The sequence below is a fragment of the Aedes aegypti genome, chromosome 2 (genome assembly GCF_002204515.2).
Source record: "Aedes aegypti strain LVP_AGWG chromosome 2, AaegL5.0 Primary Assembly, whole genome shotgun sequence".
NCBI lineage: Eukaryota > Metazoa > Arthropoda > Insecta > Diptera > Culicidae > Aedes > Aedes aegypti.
In genome coordinates, this window is record NC_035108.1 from 239,286,719 (window position 1) to 239,314,010 (window position 27,292).

Sequence of the window (27,292 nt, forward strand, 5' to 3'; positions counted from 1 at the left end):
TGTCCTCTACGGGTATGGAATGATACTCGAGGAGGACTTGCAAGCACTTGGAGTCTTCGAACGTCGGGTGCTTTGGACGATCTTCGGCGGTGTACAGGAAAACGATGTGTGGCGGCGAAGGATGAACCACGAGCTCGCCCAACTCTACGGCGAACCCAGCATCCAGAAGGTGGCCAAAGCTGGCAGAATACGATGGGCAAGGCATGTTGCAAGAATGCCGGACGTGGCGAGCGTGGGGCAGAACCGAGGATGGAGAGATGTGGCCACGAACCGAGTATTGTGGCGTGAAATTGTTGATTCAGTGTTATCTGTGTAGATGTTAACTAAATAAATGAATGAAGATAAAAATTATAGTTGCGTCCCACCGTTGTTAGGATTAGAAGTGCAGTCATACATATTTAAAGCTTGTAAATAAAAGCATGGAAGGAGCTCACCAATTAATCCTTCATCATTGCCTGAGCAGCCACAATCCACCTTCAGCTTCACTTATACGAACGGTCGAAAGCGAACTCGAGCGCTTGGTCCTTCGTACCGCAGTCCTAGCTAATCGCGCGCAAAATGAGGGGAAACACCCAACCGACTCGTTTGCTTGGGCCCATCCTTGGCACTGCAAGCACGTTTAAAAAACTTGTAGAAGGTAGCTTAAGCTGAAATAATTGCTGAGCAGGGAATGTTATAAGTTTGTCGATTACCAACCCTGTAAATATGATATTTAGGTACAAGTTGTATTGAAACTTGAATCGAAAGCTAGTTGGAGCGATCATATGCAATAGAACTGGGAGAGCGATAGTTGAGAGAAGAAGTCAGGAATCAAGTATGTTGACGAAATTTCTCACTATACACGCTCAAAAAAGAATTCTGAAAAACGTGAACTGTCAAAAATACACCATGAACTACCACAAATGGTCACATAAACATGATCTAGTTCACGGTGTATTTTTGTTGTTGACGAGTTCACGTCTGCTGTTCACGGATAAGAGAACGGATTTTTTTTCTGTGTAAAAGTGATGTGGAAACTCTAAAATTATGTAATAAATAGATTTGTTTGAATCTACTATAATAAATTGTTCTTTGTAAATGACAGATTCTCTATTTGCTAAATGAATTCCTGTAACCATCCAAGTATCATAGCCAAATCAATGTCATGCAACATTGAAAAACTTCGCATCCAAAAACCCCATAAAGAAAAAGACTTTTACTACTATCCCCGCTGACTGCCTGCCTCCAGCCATCAACCGTGTAAAATACTATCATCGAATCCAGGTTGATGTTTTCGTCCCCCATTTGACGTCGTCATCGTTTCACTTTATTCGTCACTTTTGGCGTATGCATGTACATTACTGTTCACCGTTTTTTATTCTGCCAGCTTCTTCCCCGGACGATGACGACCGATCATAATTTAAGTAATTATGTACGCTCCGCTAATTTTATCCACATCACTAGTGACACACTTCTGGTCTGCGTCCATCGTCAAGTCCGGAGAATTTAGCCGAGTCTCACACAGAAGGGAGGCAAACTCAGCGGGTTTTGGCCTGGAAGCCTGCAGCCAGCAAGTGTAGTGGCCAGCCGATCGTGTTCATTTTAACCCATTTCATGACGTCGTCGTTGTCGTCTTCATCGTCGTTGCGCTCATCATGCATTCCAATCCAATCCAATCTAACCGACGGAGTGGCGCACAGAGGAGTAACTAGAATAAATTTGTGGTCATGATTACCAATTTGAAAAGATCAAATATTTGATCCCACTCGATTTTTTTGAACATGCCGCATATTGTGGCTCTTTCCATTACATATTGAGAATTATTGAACTTTTTTATACTTACTCATGTTTGCACAACATTTTTTTATGTAAACAAGAGTAGTTTTCTCACAAAACATTCCAAAAACTTTGATTTATTTGTAACAACTTTTTAATCATTTAAAGGCAGACAATTATGTTCACCATGATTCGCAAAAATAACTCCTGTGTGTCGCACAGACCGACTGCTGGGGCTCGGTGATTTCACTCCGCCCGGGATCGCAACTCGGCTCGGGCTGGGGGCTGCCGGTCGCCGCACCAGCAATAAAGTGATCACATCGCCGTACGGCACCAGGAACAGCTGGAGTCGTTGAAGTCATCGGTCAATTGGGTTGCCAGTCGACGACATCAACCCACCAAAGTCAGTCCAGGGGAAGCTAATTTGCCGTTTTGTTTTCCTCTATGGTGGAGCGCGAAATGGAACCCCACTAGCCAGAAGGGCCAAAAGCGGAGCAGCGCGCGGTAGCATTCGTTGAAAATGATCTTTGGTCACACTTGATCAGGTTTATAGGTTAGGAGGAAGTTCACGGGGTGCATACGAAATTGGTTCAAATCTCACCAGTGTGAAACGATACGAGCATACAGGAAATTAGTAGGCTGCGAAGTTTTGCGTTGCCGTTGGCAATTTGTAACTCTGCAGCTGCTGAGATTATCGAGCACTGTTGCTTACTTACTACATATTAGTTCCATGAATGTATACTTCGTGGTCCAAGTGAAATATTTACCTGCAATGAAAAACAGAAAACATATTTTCAGGTTCATAAAATTTAAAGATCAGTATGAAATATTGATAGGTTAATGTACATCAATTTTATGGTCTTTTAATTATCCTTTATCGTTCACGGCTAACCAGCCGAGTGAAGTTTTATCAACTACCGTAAAATTTAACTTTACATATACCTTGCAATTGGATCAATTGGACAAATTGAAGCAAAAAGTTATACGTCTTTTCGGTGAAAATCGAACTCACGACTCCTTGTTGACTAGATAAAGTGCGTTAGTAGGAAGAAAAAAAGGTTGATTCCTTGCGTTGGTCCTTACTTTTCACATTAGTTAGGTATGTAGCTTTCACAATGCCTCGCTAATACAGTCTCTTCGATTTCCACTTTCCAAACCCTAACCAATTTCACGGTTTCCATCGAACCAATCAGCAAATATCCCCCTTTTGCAGCGCCTCACCAGCATTGAACCGGATGGAGGCGGTCGACACTCTGGCCAGGCCATTGAATTCAAGTGGGTGACAATTAAAGCAACTGCTCTCACTTTCCAGCAGATAAGCCCATCATCTTCGCGCGATTCAACGAAACGAGTGCCAACGACACGACAAAGAGCCTTGGCAAAACAATACTACAAAAGGTCCCAACAAACGATGACAGATAATCAATCATAGCAGATTGATCTACGACTTCCTTTTCGCGGTCATGTCAACACCACGGCGGCCTCTACGCCGCCACCAATCTGAAGCTCTTTGCGGATGGCAAGGGCGTCAGGCTGTCAGTTGGGCCCCTCGAGATCTCCCTCTCGGTGCAAAAAGAGGAACCACATTTGATACGGTCGCTCCAGCGAGTGGCATGGAAGCCGGCAGAGAGTACAATGGCCTCTAAGCTTGGTAGATTTCTCGCATCCTCTCGCTCGCTAGCGCTGGATGATGTATCGATGCGATGCAGGTCAACTCAATTCTATTCAAGCATTCCATTCAGCCATCGCTTCGTCGTCGCCGCGTGCCGAGCCTCAGTGACTAGATTTGCGGCGCGGCGGTAATAATTGAGATTTAATTATATGGTTGCAACGTTCGTACACAAGTGCAATGATTAAGCGCGAGGATTTTCGCGAAAGCTCTCCGGCCGATATGGGTCAATTGAGGCTTTGATGGTTTGCTTTCGATTCGTCACTTGGTGTTAAATGTGGTAGGATAGTTCCTACGTTTTTTAAATTCCTGGATTTAAAACCTGTGTAACATGCGTTACCTTAAATTAAAGTGTAAAAATTGAATGTCACTGCAACTAATTTTAAAAGTTTTCGATTTCCTGATATTCGTTTGGTGTGCGTTCTTAAGAAGCACCACTCTGATGCTGCCCAGACAACCAGATTGTACGCATAACGAAATCACCTTTTGCTTAAGACGATGATTATATCTGTAAAGATTCCATATAAAATGTCGACGAAAGGCCCTTATACGACAGATAACAGCCGTTTAAGTCTGATAACAAAACTATGTAAAACAATCACAATTCACAGATCAATATATATATCTGGCAGATTTAATTAGGATTTATGTGTCGAAAAATTGAATATTAGTTTAAATATTTGCACAGGTTTTCAGAAGATGTTTGTTCTAGCATGGTTATCTGTTATCTGGGCTTGTATGTACATAAATGGTGGCGATGTAAGAACAAATTTTATATGATGAAAAATGACATGCAATGGGACTTACTCTGTAATCTCATGCGTCTTAATAATTCATTACCAAATTTACAGCTGCTATGGATTCTTCAATATTCGAGGTATGGCTTAGTTCTATCTTATTCTTCACGGACGAAAAATATTCATTCCGCAAAGTTAACTAGTTTCTAGTAGTAGAAATGGAAGGATATGAAGAGCAGAGCACGTTGTGAGAATGCAGGCAACAATCCCGCAGAAGTGATGTTTACTTCGAATCCAACCGGAATAAAACGAAGAGGGTGCAATAAGCTAGATGGTTTGACAAAGTGGGGCAGAATATTATAAAGTACACTACAGAGAAAGCATCCTGGCAAAAGAGTATAGGCTATCAGTTCTACACAATAATAAATGACGATGGATGTGAAGAATGCGTTTAACAGTACCCGATAAGAGGCTATTGATGCTGCGTTGCACACAATACGAGAATCTAGAGAAGTTTTTTGCAAAACTGAGTGGTCTATGAAAAAATGGTCGACTACATTCACATCAGAGGTGTCAACATTTTGTCCAACGCTCTGCAATGTCATGTATTACAGAGTTCTTACGCTATTGGCATATAAAGACGTTGTGATTGTCGATTTCGCGATCGATATTTTCCTGTCAATAACTGTTGCGACCCTGGAAGAGGTGGAAAATGTTGACGGTGATTCTATTGAAATCTGAGTTAACTCCATCACCCCAGTCGATTTTGTCTGCTGCTAGACAGCATAAAGCGATCAATGAACTAGCAAGGATCTTTACAGGCGTTAGTGGACCGAGAACCAATAAGAGACGTCCTGTAGCAAACGTGTCACCACGAATTATCAGGTAGAGAGTTTCAGCATAGCGCTGAAACCACCTCATGGCGGTTCGTGCGACAAGCGCACTAAACGATAGCACTTAAAGCAGTACCGTAAAACGGGGTAACTTTGATAGTTTTTTTGAAAAAAATTTGAATATTTTTGCATGCTGTTTCAAAGATTTACAATTTATATTTTTAAAACAAGTACTGGCATCCTGGCTATCGATTACAGTCGATAAATTGGCAAAAGATTTATTTTGAATGGATATATAATTTTTCATATAATCGAAAGTTGGTTTTCTGTTTTAGGGTAACTTTGATAATGGAGTATGATTCGAACAAAATTGAATGAATTACAAACATTTGTAGGGCATTGCATACCTCTAGGCGTTTAACGTTATATGGAAATTTCTGACTTAGATTACAAAAATGGTCCCAGTTCGTGAAAATGCTTTTCGCTAAGAGATTTGAGACTGTATTCAAGTTCTATGATAACTAGGCTGTCAAAGATAAGTGGCCAACTATTCAAAACTACATCAAATAGTGATCGTAGAACAGATTGTTTGTAAGCGTTTCGAAAATGCTAAAATTGTGTAATTTTTTTAAATTCGTGTAAAAAGCCTAAAATGTTTTTGATTCAAATGAAAACATCTCTTACATGAAGTGTCATACTAATATTCTTTAGTTTTGCATTCGTTTTGCTTAACTGATTAACAGAAATTATGATATTTCGATTAGTATGTGGTGGGTTACGCACTATCAAAGTTACCCGCATTATCAAAGTTACCCTGTTTTACGGTATGTGTTATTACTGGGGTGATCTTCCCATCTGAAATAACCTGCACCCTGGACGTGTTCCTTTCGGACCTGCCACTCCTGAAGTGTGTTACAGTCCACGAACTGAATTCTGACCACTGTCTGATGGTATAAAGCAGTACTTTAAGAATAACCCGAACCTTTTGCACCCGAGACGTGGCAAAAAAGGTCAATTCGTCGAAATGGTTCGTCTAGCAGACCATGAAGCGAACAGGGCTTCGTGCTTTTAAGGTTAGGAAGGTGCCAAACCGGACTGACAAGCAAAACACGGTTGCCAAATTGCGTGCGTGGAAGCCGTGAGTGGCTGGTCAAGCCAGGCTGTCTCAAGGCGGACACCAAACAAATCAATCGCCGCGAGGCCGGAGTTTTTTATCGGTGCGTCCCGAATGGAGGTTTCGGAAAAGTTCCGGGAGAAAAATATGGACAAATTTGCGAATAAGTACCTTTTGTGGTAGGTGATCTGCGAGTGCGGACGGTACAACAAGTCGTTCGTTACAACCAGCACCATAAACGGGCAGATTTATCGAGAAGAATGCTTGCAGAAGCGCTTGCTGCCCTTCCTTCGCTCTCACCGTGGTACCACGCTGTTCTGGCCGGATATCGCTTCGTGCCATTACGCCAAGCCTGTGATGGTACGAAGCGAAGGGCGTTAATGTGGTCCCGAAGGAGGCGAACCCGCGAAATACACACAGAACTTCGTCCGATCGAAAAGTTTTGAGCGATAATGAAGAAGAAGTTGAAGAAAAGTGGAAAACATTTAAAACCGATGAAGCTTTGAAAAAAACTGGGAGAAATTGGGTAAGTAAGATGGGAAAATCCTCGCCCAAGATCTCATGAGCAGTGTTAAGAGATATTTACGAGCATTGAGCTTAGGGAATGAAATTCAATAAATAAATTATGCCAAAACATTAGTATTAAGCATTTCGCACAAATTCGTAGGTGTTACAGTCCTAGACCGTTGTATTAGGGGTTGCCTCCTTCCCGTCTGTTATCAAAGTCAAAGATTTGTGACCAACCCTTGACTCTTAGACAAGATTGACGCATCTTCCAACAGTCGAGAGCTGTCCTGACCAAGTCCTTGGAATTGGAAGGAATAATCAATAGAACACATTCTTAATAAAGATGCAGAGAACTCTAAATAAATCATGCCAAAACATAGCTAATATATAGTTATTTAATCCCTCAAAATTTGATAAGTATCCGACTTAAAATTATTTTTTTTATGATCATTTTTGTGTGTCTTATTTTTTCCGAGTACAGTCTTTATTATCAAGTGAACTGGATTGCTTTCAGCCGCTTGGTAGAATCACACCTAACTGATGAGCCAGAGATCGTTTCCATCGAAGACATCGACAATCAATTGGATGTATTCGCGAACGCTATCTGAGCAGTAGAGGAAGCTTGCATCCACTGGGTTGCGCTGAGACATCTACGTCCACATCGACAACTACACCCGGTAGCGCATCCAACAACGCATAGACAATTCCAGAGAACCGGAGCCGTAAAAAAACTGGAAGTGTCGCTTCTCAACATCGATTCGATCAGGAATACCAAACTTGCGAGAGACATCGTGAACCTGGACGACAACTCGAGGCCATTCCGGAAGGTTAAATCCTAAAATCCTGAAGAAGCGACCCTCAGGCGTGCCCCCACTGAAGAATGACGCTGGAAGTTTTCTGGTATCCACATTCGTAACGCCATTGCGAATAAACTCGTCCAAACACACAACCTTTGTTTCAACATGTTTAGTTCCCACAAAGCAGAGGTCCGGAGAACGATCAAACAACTGGATGAACCCTGCTATCACCAGTTCGATGGTGACCGAACATGAGATCCGCTCAGCAATTAAACATGGGAAAAACATGAAGGCCCCAGGCAACGACGGTATATTTATCTTTGTACTAAATAAGCTCTCTAATAGAACCTATCAATTCTTGCCAGTTATTCTCCCTCTGAGGGATCTTACAACCCTAGCGAGTTCTTCGGGCGAATCATCCTTCATCGGCTCATGGCACATATGAATCAGAACAACATCATCAACCCGGAACAGCTCGGCTTCCGAAAAGGCCAATCCACCATTTATCAACTGGTCCGCGTGGAGAACAATCCACTGCAACCAGAGCGTCTCTAACGACATGGCCATTGTCCTGCTAGACGTCGAAAAGGGTATACCCAGATTGGTAAGAAACTACCTATCAAACAACTCTTTCCAAGTCCACCTTGCAGGTGCAACCTCTGACACCAAATCGGCTCCGGCTGACGTCCATCTCGGCCCCATCCTGAACAAGCTCCCTCAGCTTCATGTTGCTGTATCCTGACCCAATATGCAGACAACAGCGCAATCATGCTGAACGGCAGAACTCCCAAACACTACCGATCCAGACTGCAACAGAGCGTAACGGCTTACGTCGACTATCTCACCAGTTGGCGAATCAAAGTAAACGGAGCAAATAGTCAGGCACTCGTCTTCCGCCATCGGCCAGCGCTGAAACTGGGGTGAACCCCTTATGTATAAATCTTGCAAATGATCAGGTATCAGAAGGCCGGCTCCAAAGGCACGTTCCCCACCAGTTGGGAGATTTGTGCCATCGCCATATTTGAGCCTATTTCATCATCTACCCGATGGGAGAGGAAAGGGAAGGGAAAGATGGGAGGAAATAGGAGTGGGTCCCTTGAAGAGGGAAGATCGCATAAGCGAAATGAGAGCATGTAGCTCCATACCACAATGGGTTCGAACAGCGCCCTAAAAAGGGCACTGCAAAACGCGTGAGCGTAAAGAGAGCCTATAGCTCATTACCACAGCGGGTTAAGAATAACAGGATGTCCTGAAGATTCAGGCTTCTGTATTCAGTTTCACTTAATAAGTGTTTACCAAGTAATTGGAATCGCATTTGCGCAAAAACTGGACAGTTACATATCAGGTGATACGAAGTTCCATAATCGGAGTCACAACTATCACACACAAATGAGTCAGCACGCTGAATATTTGCCATGTGATAGTTGAGTCGGCAGTGGCCTGTCAACGCTCTGACCAAGAGACTGCAATTCTGCTTTGACAGATTTGTTAAATACTTCGCCACCTTTGGAGATGGCTCAGTAATATACAATTTTGTTTGACGACACGACTCCAAACTATTCCAATATTGCTTGTGCTGAGTTGCCGCCCAAGAGTTTATCTGAAGCTTCACCCAGCACTTCGAAATTGGAATAGCCGGCTCAGGGCCAATGAAGTCATGCGATGCTCCATCGCGAGCTAGCTCATCAGCCAATTCATTTCCAGCGATGGAAGAATGGCCAGGTACCCATACAAGGTTTACAGAGTTGACTGAATTCAGTTCCTCAATTTGAGTTCGACATGCGATAACAAGCTTCGACCTTGAGTTGGCCGAAGCGAGAGCTTTTATAGCAGCCTGACTATCTGAACAGAAGTATATGACTTTACCCATTACGCGCTGTTGAAGTGCTGATTGCACTCCACACATAAGAGCAAATATTTCCGCCTGAAAAACGGTGCAGTTTCTACCAAGTGAGTAAAACTGATTCAGCCTTAGCTCACGAGAATATACTCCTGCACCAGCTCTACCTTCAAGAAGGGAGCCATCAGTGTAACATACTATATTGTTTGATATACTTCTTTCCAAATAGCCAGACGTCCACTCTTCCCGTGAAGGGAATTGTGTGGTAAATGTCCTGTAAGGAAAGTTACAAGCAATTGTGAGATCACTTGGAGCAAGGACAATTTTGTCCCAATTCACCAAAAGTGGAAACAACGAAGTGTGTGTAGATCTACGATTCACTGGATTTTTCTCCAGTAGATCCAGTACCCATAAACGGTAAGAGCAAGAAAGTGCTTCTTGTTTAAGATATATGTGTAGTGGCGCAACGTCGAAAAGGGCCTCGAGCGCTGCTGTGGGAGTTGTAGAGAACGCACCAGACATCGCCATCAAGCACATCCTTTGGAGATGGCCCAATTTTGATTGGATTGTTCTCACTTCGCCCTTTTGCCACCACACAAGACATCCATATGCCAATATTGGTCGAACAACTGTTGTGTAAATCCATTTGATATATTTGGGTTTGAGGCCCCAAGTTTTACCAAAGGTTCGCCGGCATTGACCGAAGGCCATGCAAGCTTTTTTGACTCTGAAATCAATGTGAGGTGTCCATGAAAGTTTGGAATCTAGAATGACTCCGACATACTTTACTTGATCAGTCACATTAATCTCAGTGCCAAAAAGACGTAAAGGTCGAATTCCATCGCGGTTTCGTCTTTCCGTAAAAAGAACAATAGATGTTTTATTCGGGTTAACCGAAAGGCCATATTGGCGACACCAACTCTCGACTACCTGAAGAGCACTTTGCATCAGGTCGAATAGGGTGCTTATGCACATACCAACTATCAGAGCTAGATAGTCGTCGGCAAATCCATAAGTTGGAAAACCGCAATTATTGAGTTGCCTCAATAGCGTATCTGCTACGAGATTCCACAAAAGTGGTGACAAGACTCCCCCTTGGGGGCATCCGCAAACACTCAATTTTCGAATCGCTGATTGACGCAATGTCGAGAAGAGATGTCGGTTTTTGAGCATTTGATGAATCCAATTGGTAATCATTGTAGGTAGCCCATGGTTTCGTGCGGCTTCCAATATGGCATCGAAAGACACGTTATCAAAGGCACCCTCAATATCCAAGAAAACACCCAAGCACGATTGCTTCTGAGCGAATGCTTTCTCGATATCGTATACAACTTTGTGTAAAAGAGTCACAGTGGACTTTCCAGATTGGTAAGCATGTTGATTCACATGAAGAGGCATGTTTGCCAAATAAACATCACGGATGTGACGATCGATAATCCGTTCCAGACATTTCAGAAGAAAAGAGGTCAGACTGATTGGTCTAAAACTCTTCGCTTCCTCATACGACGCACGTCCTCCTTTTGGGATAAACTTTACAGTAATATCACGCCAGGATTTGGGAATGTACCCGGTAGCAAAACTGCTTACAAGTAGCTTTTTCAAAACATGTTTGATAAACTCAAATCCCTTTTGGAGCAGAACAGGATAAATCCCATCCGCTCCTGGAGATTTGAAAGGAGCAAAACTATTAAGTGCCCATTGAATCGATTCAGTAGTTACGATACTGCGAGCCGAGGCCAGAGACTCGTAACTACATGAAAAGACATTTGATTCATCCGTAGATGCTATGTCCACACATCCGGGGAAGTGTGTATTGAATAAACATTCTAAAACTTCTTCATCGGAAGAAGTAAAGTCACCATTAGGTAAGCGAATTTCGTTCACTTGGAAATCCTTAGATTTTGCAAGAATTTTGTTCAACCGACTGACTTCACTCAAACTGGAAACATTTGTACAAAGGTTTTTCCAGCCGGATCGTTCAGCAGAACGAAGAGCCTTCTTGTAAGCCTTGCGAGCTGACTTGAACGACTCTGATCCAGCTGAACGGCGTCTGTTCCAACTCCTTCTACATTGTTTCCTGAGTCTAGTCAGATCGGAATTCCACCATGGGGTCCCTCTTGTAGTCTTTACAGACCGCAGAGGACATGCTTCTTCAAAAGCTTCCATAATGTAGGATGTTGTAGTATCAACGGCATCATCCAGATCACTTGGATTTTCAATGGACGGAGAATATCCATGAAATTTGGTCGCAACCAATTCAATGTAGAGTTCCCAGTTTGTTGACCGGGGATTCCTAAAACGCAAAGTCTGCGCAGTTACATTTGAATGTTCAAAGAAGATGTAGCGATGATCAGATAATGATTCCTCATCTGATACATGCCAATTCGTCAACTCGTGACTGATTCTATTCGAGCAGAGCGTTATGTCTAACACTTCTTCTCTATTAGAAACCATGAAGGTTGGGCGATTGCCTATGTTAAGTAATCCAAGGTCTGTACTACTTAAGTATTCCATCAGACTGGAGCCTCTGAGGGTGAAGTTATGGATGGAGCGTGGTTGATGAGGGCCATCAATAAAAGTAGAGATGGGCTCTCTGCGATGGAAGTGGCTGCACAGCAGCTCGACTCCATAATTGACTTTGCGTCCTCGAAGTCTAACATCAGCAAGGACCTCAAGCAGGCCTTGCTTAGACTTCGTAAGTCAATGTTGGCGGCCAAGCAGAACCATGTTGAACCCATGGTGACTGTGGCTGCGGCAGAACCCGTGGAACTGAAGGTGCCGAAGTCTACCCAGACGGAACCCTTCGTTTTCGCGGGCAGCCCCAAAAGCGTGGAAGCGAATGCTTACAGCAAGCAATCGCAGAAGCGCGCGAGGCAGCCGTCAGGGGAGGAGCTACCCGGCGGCGCTCGTAAGGCCAGGCGGATACTGACCCCGAAAACCGGCAGAAGTGCCGGAAAATCGGACCCCAGCCAGGCGTCCCGGAAAGCCGAGAAGGGTGGGCCCGAAAAGGCTGGCCCCTCACGGAGTGATGGGAGCAGGGGGTTGCGACCTTTGAGAGGTCCTCCATCACCACAGGTCAGGGCGGAGCAGGGGGGGGGACGCCCCCTGGACAACCGTAGTGAGGAAGAAGAAGAAGAAGAAACAGGAGAATCAGGAGCGCAGGGATACCAGACCTAAGAAAGGTAGGAGGGTAGGTGCCAAGCGCGAAAAGGGTGATGCGATCATCATCAAGACGGAAGAGTCCAAGTACTCGGAAGTCCTGAAGGCGATGCGCAGTGACGCGAAGCTTGCGGATCTAGGAGCCGACGTACGCAGTGTAAGACGCACTCGTACAGGTGAAATGATCCTCGAGCTCAAGCGCGACAAGGAGCGCAAGGGCGCCGCCTACAAAAGTTTGGCGGAAGAGGTCCTTGGCGCTGGTGTTGAAGTGAGGGCTCTGACGCAGTCAGTGACTCTGAAGGTGATGAACCTTGACGAGATCACTAACGCAGAAGAGCTCGTCACGGCACTGCGGCAACAGTGCGAAGTGCAGGTGCCCACCACCGCCGTTCAGCTACGGAAAGGTCCGGCAGGTACTCAGGTGGCCTTAGTACACCTACCTGTGGCAGACGCAAATAAGTCCGCTAAGGTAGGTAAGATCAAGGTTGGTTGGTCAGTATGTTCACTGAACATACATGAGCAACCAGTGATCTGCTTTAGGTGCAGGGAACCTGGACACAAGTCCTGGGGCTGTAAAGGCCCTGATAGGACTAAGTTGTGCAGGCGTTGTGGTGAGGAAGGTCATAAGGCACTAGGCTGCAAGAACCCTCCCAAGTGCTTGATTTGTTCCGGCAAGTCCGTGAACAACAATCACCCAACGGGAGGCTCAAGGTGCCCGACCTTCAAACGAGCCATCAACGAAAAATCACAGTGCAGGTAACGCAGCTGAACCTGAACCACTGTGACGCAGCTCAGCAACTGCTGTACCAGTCAGTTGCTGAGTGGGGGACGGACATCGCCATCATATCGGACCCATACCGAGTACCCGCCGGCAACGGCAACTGGGTCGTGGATGGATCCGGAAAAATGGCGGCGATATGGACAACGGGTAAATACCCTGTCCAGCAGTTGGTGTCTACTACCTACGAGGGCTTCGTGATCGCCAAAGTAAACGGGGTCCTCTTCTGTAGCTGCTATGCGCCTCCGAGTTGGTCGACCGAGCGGTTCACGCAGATGCTGGACTGCATGACGACCGCGCTGACAGGGCGAAGGCCAGTTGTAATAGCGGGCGACTTCAATGCCTGGGCCGTGGAATGGGGAAGCCGTAACACGAATCAGCGAGGTCAAATCCTGCTAGAGGCACTGGCCGTGCTAGATGTCGATCTGGCTAATGTTGGTGCCAAAAGTACCTTCAGCCGTAACGGAGCGGAGTCGATTATCGACGTTACTTTTTGTAGTCCTGGCCTAACGAGTAGTTCGAACTGGAGGGTAGACGATGGCTACACTCACAGCGACCACCTGGCGGTTCGCTACAGTATCGACTACAACAACAGCAGGCAGCGGGTTGAGGAAGCGGCTAGGTCAAGGCCAAGCCCTCGTAGGTGGAAGACATCGTACTTCAATGATGAAGTACTTAGGGAGGCGCTCCGCCGTGAGCGTAACCTACTCGGCCTAAGCGGGGACGAACTGGTAGCGGTGCTTACGCGTGCATGCGATGCGACCATGCCTAGAAAAGTCCACCCTAGGAATGGGAGACCACCGACATACTGGTGGACTCAAGCTATTGCGAACCTGCGCCGTGCCTGCCTACGGGCCAGGAGACGGATGCAGCGAGCACGTACCGAGCAGGAGCGTGAAGAACGACGGGCGGTGTTCACCGCTGCCAAAGTCGCGCTGAAGTCTGAGATAAGGGCAAGCAAAAAGGCCTGCTTCGAGGGACTCTGTCAGAGTGCCAACGCGAACCCGTGGGGTGATGCCTACAGGATCGTAATGGCGAAGACAAGAGGTGCAACTGCTCCTACGGAGCAGTCTCCACAGATGCTGGAGGGGATCATCGAGGGGCTCTTCCCGCGCCACAACCCTAGCCCATGGCCTCCTTTTGTAGGACAGCCGGGGATTGGGGCTGGTGATGAGGATAGAGTAACTGATGAGGAACTTGTAGGGATTGCAAAATCCCTAAGCATGGGGAAGGCACCAGGTCCGGACGGAGTTCCAAACCTGGCCCTCAAAGTCGCAATCTTGGAGGCTCCCGGTATGTTCAGATCTGCTATGCAGATATGCCTGGACGAGGGAGTATTTCCAGATGCGTGGAAGAGGCAGAGCCTGGTACTATTGCCAAAGGCGGGGAAACCACCCGGTGACCCGTCGGCGTATAGACCAATTTGCTTGATTGACACGGTGGGGAAAGTGCTCGAGAAGATCATCCTCAACAGACTGTCGAGGTACACCGAGGGTGTAAATGGTCTCTCAGGCAACCAGTTCGGCTTCCGGAAAGGGAGGTCCACTGTAGACGCTATTCTGGCGGTTAAGAAAACCGCTGAGATAGCACTCCAGCGTAAGAGGAGGGGTATTCGCTACTGCGCAGTAGTGACTCTGGATGTAAGGAATGCATTTAATAGTGCCAGTTGGGCGGCTATTGCTGATGCGCTCCTGCGTCTGGGGATACCCGAGTACCTGTACAAGATTCTCGGAAGTTACTTCCAGAATCGGGTATTAGTCTATGACACAGAGGTGGGTCGGAAGTGCTTTCACATAACCTCAGGAGTCCCGCAAGGTTCCATCCTGGGTCCGGTGTTATGGAATGTCATGTACGACGAGGTGTTGAGATTGAAATTCCCGGCGGGTGTGGTCATCGTTGGCTTTGCCGACGATATTACGCTGGAGGTCTACGGTGAATCGATCGAAGAAGTGGAATTGACTGCAGCCCACTCGATCGCAATTGTGGAGGAGTGGATGAGCTCCAGGAAACTGGAATTGGCTCACCACAAAACGGAGGCTGTTGTTGTCAACAACCGAAAGTCGGCGCAGCAAGCGGTGATCAGTGTAGGCGACTGCACAATCACTTCGAAGCGCTCCGTCAAACACTTGGGGGTGATGATCGACGACAAGCTTACCTTCGGTAGCCATGTCGATTATGCCTGCAAGAGAGCCTCCACAGCTATTGTGGCACTGTCCCGGATGATGTCCAATAGCTCTGCGGTGTACGCCAGCAAGCGTAAGCTTCTGGCCAGTGTCGCCTCGTCCATACTGAGGTATGGTGGCCCGGCTTGGGGCACGGCTTTGAGTACCGATAGCTACCGTAGCAAGCTAGAGAGTACTTATAGGCTAATGTGCCTGAGGGTTGCGAGCGCGTACCGTACCGTGTCACACGATGCACTTTGTGTCATCACCGGTATGATGCCTATTGGTATCCTTATCATGGAAGACATAGAGTGCTTCGAAATGCGCGGCACAAGAGGCATACGCAGGACTGCCAGACTGGCCTCCATGGTCAAATGGCAGCGTGCGTGGGACAGTTCCACCAAGGGAGTGTGGACTCACAGGTTGATTCCGAGGTTAGATATCTGGGTCAATAGGCGCCATGGGGAACTAACATTCCACCTAACACAGGTCCTTTCGGGTCATGGATGCTTTAGACAATATCTACACCGTTTCGGTCATGCGGGTTCTCCCGAATGTCCAGTTTGTGCAGGTTTAGAGGAAACGGCGGAACACGTTTTGTTCGTGTGCCCGCGTTTCCGCACAATGCGTGACCGCATGTTTGCCACATGCGGTCGGGACACGACTCCGGACAATTTGGTCCAGAGGATGTGTGCAGACGAGTTTGGCTGGAATGCCGTTTCATCGGCTATCACCCACATCGTCTCGGAACTCCAAAGGAGGTGGCGTGTGGACTCGAGGAGTGGCTAGTGCAGACGCTAATCAACAGGTGGTCCAAGGGTTCGCAGTCGGCTACGTAGGTCATACCGGTGCCCTACGGTCGAAATCGACCCTTACAGCGATTAAGTGGCCGCGGGGAGAACATCCTGGTAGCGCTGCTGTCGTGGCGCCGGCCTACTGGGTGGATACGAGCCTATGGTTGTTCGGGGCAGGTGGAGGCCCCTTCGTCAGCAATCCCAGCTCGTGCTAGCTGATAGGGCCTGAGCCTTCAGTAGGTCAAATTGCGAAGCCCGCAGTATCAGTTCTTGATACCTGCGGTGCAGCTGGGCGCGGGCTTAGTGGTCGACCCTGCCCGCCTTCAGCGGACAACGGGAGGTGAGGACCACCCGGGAAGCTGGCAATGCGCCAGCATGCTACCTTGGTGGACCCCCATAAGCGTGTCATCGATGTTCGTTGCTGCATGGCTACGCAGCTAACCTGGAGGATGCGATGTGCAATAGCCCCTCTCCGAAGCAATGCCTTCTTGGTGGTCCCGGAGAGACGAAGGGTTTGGCGGCAATGGAAATGGTTTAGTGGGTCGGGGGTGTAGTCCTGTTTACTGCTTGTACGTAGTAAATGGTCCCCAACCCCACACTCCCGGACCTCGGTCCGGAGTCTGTTGAGCAGATTATCCCCCCATTGCTTAGAAGGAAAAAAAAAAAAAAAAAAAGACTGGAGCCTCTCAAATTGATATCCGAGCTGCCCCAGATGATGTGATGAGCATTGGCATCACTGCCCACAATCAGCGGAAGGCCTTTTGTTACGCAGTGTACGACAACTCGTTTGAAGTCATCCGTTGGGGATGGTTCATCATGTGGTAAATATACCGAACAATAGACGTATTTCCTGTTGAGGTCACCAACAGAAACATCGATTGTGACAGCACATACATCTCTGGTAGTTAACTCAGAAATGAGTGTAGCAACGATTGCTTTATTAACGAGCACGCATGCGCGGGGCATGGAGCGCGAGTTTGCCATTTCAAGCTTGCTAAAAGTAGCAAAAACTGGGTCCACAAGGTTACCTAGATAGAAGTTCCCTCTACGAAAGTAGGGTTCTTGAACTAGCGCCACTTGGGCTGCACCATTTTGCATGAGTCTGCAAAGATTGATCGTTGCTGTTCTTTTATGCTGAAGATTGATCTGAGCTAACCTAACCGTAGCCACTACCCAAACTAGGCAGGATTAAGCTTTTTGCAATCTCAGCACGAAAAAGACCAGCAACGAAAAAACCAGATCGGTATCTATTTAAAGTCGCCAAAGGCGAAAGAGCACAGAATACACTGTGTAAAACGCATAATGCGAATCCATATAGGTGATAATTTAAATTAAATGTCAACATATTCATAATCCCACCCTTATTAAGCCTCAAGATAGAGACTGAAGAAGGGCAGCCGATTATCTCGGAGAAACACAAGGTCACCTGCACCATTGCTCCGGATAGCACAGGAAGGACTCAATACTGTGTAGGGCGCCCTGGTACCCCACAGGCTCCGTTTGCGGTTAGGTTTTATTTAGACCCCCCTAACCATTCATTCTTAGGCACGGTACGCATCACACCATAAATTAGGGGTCACCTGTGAGGTGGACTTTTACCACCGGAACAGGCAATCCGTAGTGTTAATTCTTAGCCAGTTGAAACAACCGCTACCGACACTACGCGGCTATCTAGGCTGCTCGGGAAAAGGAGGTTAATATTGATGATTAACTCCTGACGTGCCCAAGCAGCCAAGTCCACCTTGCAGGTGCAACCTCTGACACCAAATCGGCTCCGGCTGACGTCCATCTCGGCCCCATCCTGAACAAGCTCCCTCAGCTTCATGTTGCTGTATCCTGACCCAATATGCAGACAACAGCGCAATCATGCTGAACGGCAGAACTCCCAAACACTACCGATCCAGACTGCAACAGAGCGTAACGGCTTACGTCGACTATCTCACCAGTTGGCGAATCAAAGTAAACGGAGCAAATAGTCAGGCACTCGTCTTCCGCCATCGGCCAGCGCTGAAACTGGGGTGAACCCCTTATGTATAAATCTTGCAAATGATGTTGAATACTACAAGCGGAAACCGACAAGAAACGTCCGAAGAATGGACAGATTGTACTCAACAGCGAAAATGTGGATGAAACACCACAACACATCTGCCCTACACTCCAAGAGATTGCAGCGTGGAACAGTTCAGTTCGAGGATTGATAAATCATTGAAGAGTGCACTGATGGAAATATATGGAAAACCAACGACAGGGTAATAAAACGAATACTGCCAGAGTAAGTCTGAAGTGGCCTAACCAACAGAAGAGTAGCTTGACGTCATCACTCTTGTAGATGGCTGGAGGCACAACGATCCGCCATATTTAGCACCACAGCAGCAGCACTAGTTTCAGCAGTTCCAAATCATAGAAACTACTGGTACGACAGCGAATGCGAGCAGTTGAAGGATGAGAAGAATACTGCAACACCGTACGAGAGTGACTGAGGCACGGTATAAACACGAAACAGACAAAACTCGATCGTCCGAAGAAAGAAGAACGAAATCGCATAGCTATACCACGCTAAAGTCACACAGAAGTTTCACTAGAAGCAGAACCGCTCGCGCAAAGGTCCTATACCACAAGCAGATATATGCAGAGACTGTGACGGAAATCTTCTCACAAATGAACGTTAGGTGGCGGCAGCACTACGATGAACACCTTAATGGTGATGTGGCCAGCTGCGAAGGTGGCTCGGAAATAACTTTGGGATCACGCACGGAGGACGAAAGACTTCCGTTTCCAATGTGTAGAAATGGAGAATGGAAACGAAAACGGAAAAATTAAGTTCGATCGTGTATACATTTCACAGTACTTCATCAACTCCAGCAAGGGAGCCAAGGTCGAGTTCCAGGATGCTCTGGTGCTGTTCTCGGAGAAGAAGATCTCCAACGTCCAGTCCATCATTCTGGCTCTGGAATTAGCCAACTCGGCACGCAACCCGCTGGTCATCATTGTCGAAAATGTCGATGAAGAAGCTCTGTGCACGCTGGTCGTAAACAGATTGATGATTGGTCTTCAGGATGCTGCCGTCAAGGCTCCTGGATTCGGAGATGACCGCAAGTCCGATATGGCCATTAGCACCGGTGCAATCGTTTTCAGCGATGATGCCAACTTGGTCAAGCTGGAGGATGTGCAGATGTCCGATTTGGGACAGGTCGGAGAGATCCCCATAACCAAGGACGATTGCATGATGCTGAAAGGCAAGGGCGATTCCAAGCATATGGAAGCCCGCGTTGAACAAATCCGCGACCAGATTGCCGAAACTACCTCCGAATATAAAAAGGAAATGCTGCAGGAACGTTTGGCTCGTCTGTCGTCGGGAGTTGCCGTCCTGAAGATCGGAGGCTCCAGCGAAGTGGAAGTTAACGAGAAGAAGGATCGCGTCAACGATGCTCTTTGCGCCATCCGCACTGCCGTCGAAGGAGGTATCGTTTCCAGAGGCACTGCCCTGCTCCGTTGCATCAAGACTTTGGAGAACCTGAAGGGATTCAATGGGGACCAGAAGGCCGGAATTGACATTTTGCGACGGACTCTGCATCAACCCTGCACTCAGATCGCCACGAATGCCGGAGTCGTGGGATCGGTCGTTGTGGCCAAGGTTCTGGATCAGCAGGATGACTGGTTACGATGCCCTGAACGGTGAGTACGTCGTAATGATCGAAAAGGGAATCATCGTCCCGACCAAGGTCGTCCGAACGGCTGTCCATAGCCGTGTGAGTCGTGACGGAAGAACCCAAACCGGAAGGTACAGGCTGTATGCCAGGCACGGGCGGTATGGGAGGAATATGCCGCCCATTCCCCCTTAGGTATGGATGGAATGATATAAATTAGCTCCTAATCAACTTGTTAAGAATAAGCCAGTGTTAAGACTCGTTTATCCAATAAGGATATACACACAAAGCGGATAAATCTATTCGGAAGGATGTCCAAAAAACCTAGCAAGTTCAAATCGACGGGAGATCCTTCCGCCTACATTCGTTTTTCAAACGAATCATTTATAAATAGTCGATGTTCAATCTCCTTTCATGCTGAATTTTAACACAGCACAAGAATAGATCCTTATACATATTTATCTATAAGGGCCAATGAGCGCCAATCTTTCCTCCAGATTTGTACACTCTTAAAAAAATCTAATTTTACATAAGACTTAATCCTAATTGCACACAAATAATCGAGGACGTAAACATAAATATCACTTATATTTACGTTTTATTCGATGCACACAGAACCCAACATTCATTTTCATGCCACTTCAAAGAAAATAAGTACAGTTTTTAGTTTTACATGAGTCAAACCACAAAAATGGACACAGATCTTAGCTATGAATGTTACAAGACGTAAATTTACATGTTATTTGACTATGTTGATAGCGTCAGGCAATTGACCGAGTCAAACGTCAAGTGTTGGCGGCACCGCTCTTCACGTTTTCAAATTATCTAAAATGTTATTGATTTTGTTCTTTTGTAAAGTAAAACTAACTGTGAATAAAGTGGTATTATAACAAATGTTTTTGCAAGAAAACCAGGAAGTGTTGTGTAATGAAGTAAGTTAGAATATGTGTATAGTTTGTCTCCCAGTACCGTCACCAACAGCAGCCATCACAATATGAACCTGAACGGAGGAGACAGTAGGTATGGATTTTTTTTCCAAATTTTATCAATTGCATGCGGAACAAACGGGATATCAAAATGAATGCAGTGCACCATAGATCTTGAGCCTTTATTTGATTGATGTTGATTAATATTGTGAAACAGCATCCCATAATGAATGGCACAAAATGATCCTTTTCCTGGAAAGTCAACAGATTCAACAGAACAGAAATTCTTTGAATTGAATATGTGTATGGAACTTGACCGTGATTTCCTCATTCAAGCACTTCCGCCGATAGTCGCTACAAGGTAAATATTTCCATTGTGTTATTTTGTTAACGAATCCATCATTTTCAATTTTTATTGCATCTGTTCTGAGACCCGCTTCACACAAAAACGAATACACGGCATGACGTGAAAGTAGATCATCGCATCTTACTTTTACGTCATGTCGTGTATTTTTTTTTGGCTTGGTGTGATCATGTAATTTTAAGATCGGATGTAAATGTATGTCAAATGATTCGCTTCATTTATGTGCATCTAAGTGGATTGAAATTTACACGAAATTTTCGAAGAGTGTAGAAAGGATTATTTATAATAGTTTGTTGATAGAATGAAAAACCGAATAGTGATTTTCTGTTTGTGTTAAGGGAAAGAAACTGAATCGTACTTCTAGATTTAGAAACATCCAGTGCTAGTAGGTATAAAGAAAATTTCAATAATCACTGCTAATAGGATCGGTTGAGTGGAGAATCGCTCAACCATAAGACACAAAACATAGGCAACAAAAACTAAGACAACCCAGTTAGATAAAACAAGATCAATGAGATCACCAAGAGAATATATATAATTTTTTATACAACGTAATAAAAATAAATAAAGCCACTGTAGTGAACCAAATACCGAGTGATCTGTTAAAATACGGTGACAATACACTGGCAATAGCGTGCACTGGGTTATTTCAAAGACTGAGGAGGAGGAAGTATTATCGGAGGAACTGAAGTAAAGTGTCGTGTGTCCCATCAACGTAAGGTGTCGGCCAGGGTAGACGCGTCACGCGAAGCGACGCGAAAATTGCCTGGGAAGGAATAACAATTATTAATAATGAAATGTCAAACTCCAAAGGATTTTCGCGTCGCTTCGCGTGACGCGTCTACCCTGGCCGACACCTAAAGGGCTGTAGTTGTAAAGGGCTTGAAGTTGTATTGCACCAATTATCGTGCGATCACAATTCTGAGTACCGCCTACAACGTACCCTCCCACATTTCATGCCGCCGTCTATCAACAACTGCCAGAGAATTCGTTGGGCAATATCAGGCAGGATATCCATAAGATCGAGCTACAACGGACCAGATATTCGCCATCCGTCAGATGTTACAAAAAATACCGCGAATATAATGTACACACATATCATTTGTTTATCGATTTAAAATCAGCCTAGGATACACTCGATCGAGACCAGCTATGGCAGATTATGCACAAATACAGATTTCCGGGCAAACAAATAAGATTGATCAAGGCGTCGATAGAGCGAATGATGTACGTAATCCGAGTCTCGCGGACACTCTCGAGTCCCTACGAATCTCGCAGAGGGTTACGGCAAGGTAATGGGCTTTCGTGTTTACTATTCAACGTTGTATTGGAGGGTGTGTTGAGAAAAGCGGGAATAGACACGAGTGGAACGATCTAGAGAAAGTCCGTTCTGCTTCTTGGTTTCGCCGACGACATTGATATTACAACATGGACCTCGGACTGAACATCGATGTGTCGATGCATGCTCCACCTCGAGTTCATATTGACGGTGATGAAATCGAGGTGGACGAAGAGTTCGGGTGCTTGGGCTCACTGAGATGGATCGTGGCTGGAAATCGAGCCTACTTTGGACTCCGCAGATCTCTTCGATCAAGCAAAGTGCGCCATCGCACGAAGTTAACTATCTCAAAGACGCTGATTAGACCGGCACTCCTCTATTTACTTCAAACACGGACTTTACGAGCAGAGGATCAACTCGCCCTTGGTGTTTTCGAGCGGAGCGTGTTGCGGTGTGCAGATGGAAGAAGGAAGGTGGAGAAGGCGGATGAATCATGAATTGCAGCAGCTGCTGGGAGAACCAATTATCGTCCACCTCGCAAAAAAAGGGAGCTTGCGACAGGCATGTGACTAGAATGTCGGGTAACAACTCGGTGAAAATGGTTCTCGAAAACAATACAACCGGCACAAGACGACGTGGTGCACAGTGAGTATGATGGATCGATTTAGTTGAGGACAATCGCGGGACCCTTCACATAATGCGTGGCTGACGAAGGGGCAACCATGGGCCAAGAAGAATGGAGATGTCTCCTATTACAGAAGAGGCCCCCAGGCATAATCCTAACTGGTAAGATATGTACTATCAGAATTACAGAGGAAATGATGAATTAACTAGCATATTTGCGCTGCCGGCTAAAGCTCTGAACCAACGATTAGCATAGAATCACTTATGGCTTCGGGTCTTCGCCGTCGGAGCTCCGGTGAACCGGAAGCTATACTCCTCTCGCAATCCCATGACCGACCACGATACGTACACTCAGTCAGCCAATCGTGGTGAAATGCATCGGCAAAATAAAAAGCGTCAATTTCGGGAGTACCTAATTTCGTTCTCGGGCGACTCTTCAACGAAGTAGACCACCGTCAAGGATTAGTTGAATAGAATGCGATGAAATACTATAGTCTGTTTGTCAGGGGCATCGATGAACTTTGCGCTATGTTCAAACGCTAGATCAACCACGGCAGTTTACCAGTTAAGGGTCGTCCATTAATTACGTAAGGGGTTATGGGGGGTTGGAGATTTCTTACGCGTAATACAAATTATTTTTAAGTTTCATACAAAAAACCTCACCATGGGGGGAGGGGGTCTTGGAAAACCGCCAAAATTGTCTTACGTAATTAATGGACCGCCCCTTAGCTCGTGGATGTAATCGCGATAATAGAAAACAAGTTTCGCGGATTCAACCTTTTTTTCGTTCGTGTGGGAACACTTTTTAGAGTACGATAGGCCGACCGGCGGGGGCTAGTCGAGTAGTTCGCGATTAACTGGCCGTCATGGTGATCCGGAAGCTACGTTCCTCAGAAATCGTTGGCATCTTTCCTATTTCGAATACATTCTCGGTTTTTTTGCATTAGATTAGATGAAAGGAAATATTTGAAAATTGAACTAACTAGACCTTGCTGAAACTGGCTAGTTGTAAGCTTCTTGACCGTGCGATTATAGTACATATAGACCAAGCATTTAGCCTATCGATCGAAAGAGTGTGGGTTTGACTTCCACTTCTGTCCGGAAAATTTTCGTCGGGAAAGTATTTCGACTGTGCCACTGGGTGTTGCATGCTAGTCTGTTGTCTAGTGTGATGCTTTCTTCCAGTTACAAATCGCCCACTGGAAGCATAAACGTGTCGGTGTATAGTTTGCATCCTAAAATGACAAAGTCTTCAAGCGCACACACGCAACAAATGAATCGTACATTTTGAAATCTACGGACATCTATCATTGATCACTCACTGGTTGAACCTGCTCATCGTTTCCATTCCCATTTCTTCCCGAGCAAATTAAGACAGTCAGTGTGTGTGTGTGATGATTGCGTGTTCCACTTGGGGCAGTTACGTCGGCAAACGAATTACCTTCAGCTCGGCCTGTTTTGTTTCTGTGTCCTCCGTTATCTCTCTCTTGCTATTTGGAGGGCAATTACACGCATGGCCTCAGAGGGTTAATGGAATGGATTCTGTTCCCGAAACAATAAACACCGCGTTAAAAGTTCTACAGCAACCCATTATTATCACATCTACATAATCCGAACAAAGGCAACTCCATATCTAAGAGCACTGCAAACACTCTTCTAGTTAGCTGGAGGCGCAAAATGTTTGCATCACCCCAGCACTTGTGCGTTAAAATCGACTCTGACCATCCAAGGCCCATTCTGCTTTAATGCTGCTGCTAATGACGTTTTAATTACGAAACTCCATCGAAGAAATGTTCTAACCAATGGGTGCCATCGTTCGAAAGCATTCGAATTTGAATTTGAACACCGAGTACAAGACGAAGACGATCGCTAATGACCACGGGGCTCAGCCTTGATGGATGGCAAGCGAGATCGTGGAGCTTCTATATCTACTTTGGATGATCGGCTCGTTGCGTGACGGAATGAAGAATCGGCCACACACAAATTGCCGGCACTTTAAGGAAGGCGCCATTTTTCAATCTAAACAATAATTAGGCAATGGCTCTCGCCTAGCACTTTGCGTTGGGATTGTGGCTGCCTCTTTATCCCCAATCATGGAAGATGTATTACAGTTTTGCACCTTCGTCGGTTCGAAGGTATCGATTGTGGTTCTTTTTTGTCTTAACTTCGGCGTCTGTGAGTTGAGTAATCCAGGCATCGTCCAGCGAGCGAGTGTGGCGAAACAAGTTGATTAATTAGCAAAATTACCCAATGAATGATCGGTTCGGTGCTGGCCGACTGCAAAAAATCGAGAACAAATTCAAGGGCAGCTCAATTGGGCATTGTTTGCGTTTGCGTTTTGGGATACGAAGCTTTTGTCAACGGAAATTAGCTCGTGGCGTCAGTGATGTTTTGCCAATCACGCATTATTTTGGGGGAGCAATTAAATTCGAGGCGGTTTCCGTGTAGACACCGGAAAATTCATTCATTTCCTATTTTTCTACACGAACTGCTCCAAGTAAAATGGGCCTGCGGATCACCTTTGTTAATTGTCATACATGGTGGATTAATTTACAGGGTGGGTAGGCTATAAAAATTAAAACTAATTATAGGTCTGAAAAAGTTTGTCGATATACCACTTGTGGTAATTATGAGTTTCCCAGAGAGACGAAATTGAGTCAAAATTGTCATATTAAAATGTAAACGGAAGGAATTACGGGAAACTTGAAGGTTCGCAAGTGAATAGAAAGTAAAACCTGCAACAAAATTGTCTATATAATTTTCTTGGATTTTATGTGCCTAAATGGTTTGATTGGTTCGTTTATGCAAATGGCGTGAGTAACCGTAAGTCGAACTTTTGGGGTTGCTGTTCATGCAAACGAGTTGTAAAGTCTCGTACTAGGTATATGAGAAAGGGTTGAGTGACAAAACGTCGAAAGACAAGACCTCGAAATGACAAAACGTCAAATGTACAAAACCTCGACGTTAATGCCAAGAATATGAAAAAGAAGAAGAAGAAGAAGAAGAAGAAGAAGAAGACGAAGAAGAAGAAGAAGAAGAAGAAGAAGAAGAAGAAGAAGAAGAAGAAGAAGAAGAAGAAGAAGAAGAAGAAGAAGAAGAAGAAGAAGAAGAAGAAGAAGAAGAAGAAGAGGGAGAATGAGTAGGGATAGTGACAGGCAAGGAACAAGGTATAATTCGAATTTTATAGGGAATTGCTCGTTGTTAGTGAAAAGATACTGATTCAGATCGTAGTAGACAGTTGTTTCTGAGCAAGAAAAGCAGAAGTCAGTTGGTGTGTTTTGAGGAAAATAAACGTGTTTCTGTGAGACGAGTGAAAATTTAGAGTTTTTGAAACAAAAAATATTACCGAAACGGTGTGAAGAATTGTTAATTTTCGAGCTACAAAAATGCTGTGCCAATTTTCGGGTTTTACACAAAGTAGGTCAAAATCGTAAGAATGGGTCGAACATTAAGGCGAAGTAGGCCATCATTGAAATTTGTACTGGACATCGATGATTGTGGCTAATTCGTATCACGATTGCGAATTAAAGAAAATCACTCGGTTTTGCACTGACATAGCTGAAAAGTATCAGCATACTTTCTGCATGTAAGCGCAAGTAGCATTGGCGTAAATAGGGAGGGGCCAGGGGGGGCCTGGCCCCCCCGACCATGGGCTTGCCCCCCCCGAAAAAAATGGAGAAGAAATGACATAAAATGCATTTTGAATATAAATTTATGGATGATCATTGTTTGACAGGCAATAGCAATATGTAGTTTTGAAACGTCGCATACTGCCATATGGTCATACTATTTCCTTTTTGCCTTTCCCGATATTGAAATTCATTGAAGCATGATTTAGAATTAGAAGAACTGGCTTGATCCATTTATAGTGGTATTGTTAATTAGAAAACCAAAGATGTTTGTATACATTTTTCGCGAACTTTTAAATGCTTCATATTCAAATTTATGAGCCATTCGATAAATTTGTCTCCAAGACGTCGGGAACAGATATAAACTGCTAGTAACTAGACGACAGTGAAGCAGTTGCATTCAAATGTGACAGCAAAACTGTGAACATTGAAATTCCTTTACATATAGTAAGATAGTGGCGGATTCGTACACGAGAAAAAATTCTGTGGTAAAAATAACTATTTTAGCTGACTACGCCCATTCTTAAAACTACCATGGAAATTCAGACCAATTTACTATGTTTACGGTACAGCCCACCGCATTACTGGTACATTTGACAGAAATAATTTACAACAATCTGATTCCAACTACAGACATGGTAAAATCAAGCGCATTTCTGGTCTGCTGAAAATTGCCGG

At 45.4% G+C, this 27,292-nt stretch overlaps 1 protein-coding gene and 1 pseudogene across 5 annotated transcripts in view; one reads left to right on the forward strand and one right to left on the reverse strand.

Annotated features, from left to right (window-relative positions):
* LOC5570937 (protein outspread) overlaps positions 1 to 27,292 on the reverse strand; it is a 656,156-nt gene that overhangs the window by 453,163 nt on the left and 175,701 nt on the right. The window lies entirely within an intron of this gene.
* On the forward strand, positions 18,934 to 20,089 carry LOC110676246 (annotated as a pseudogene).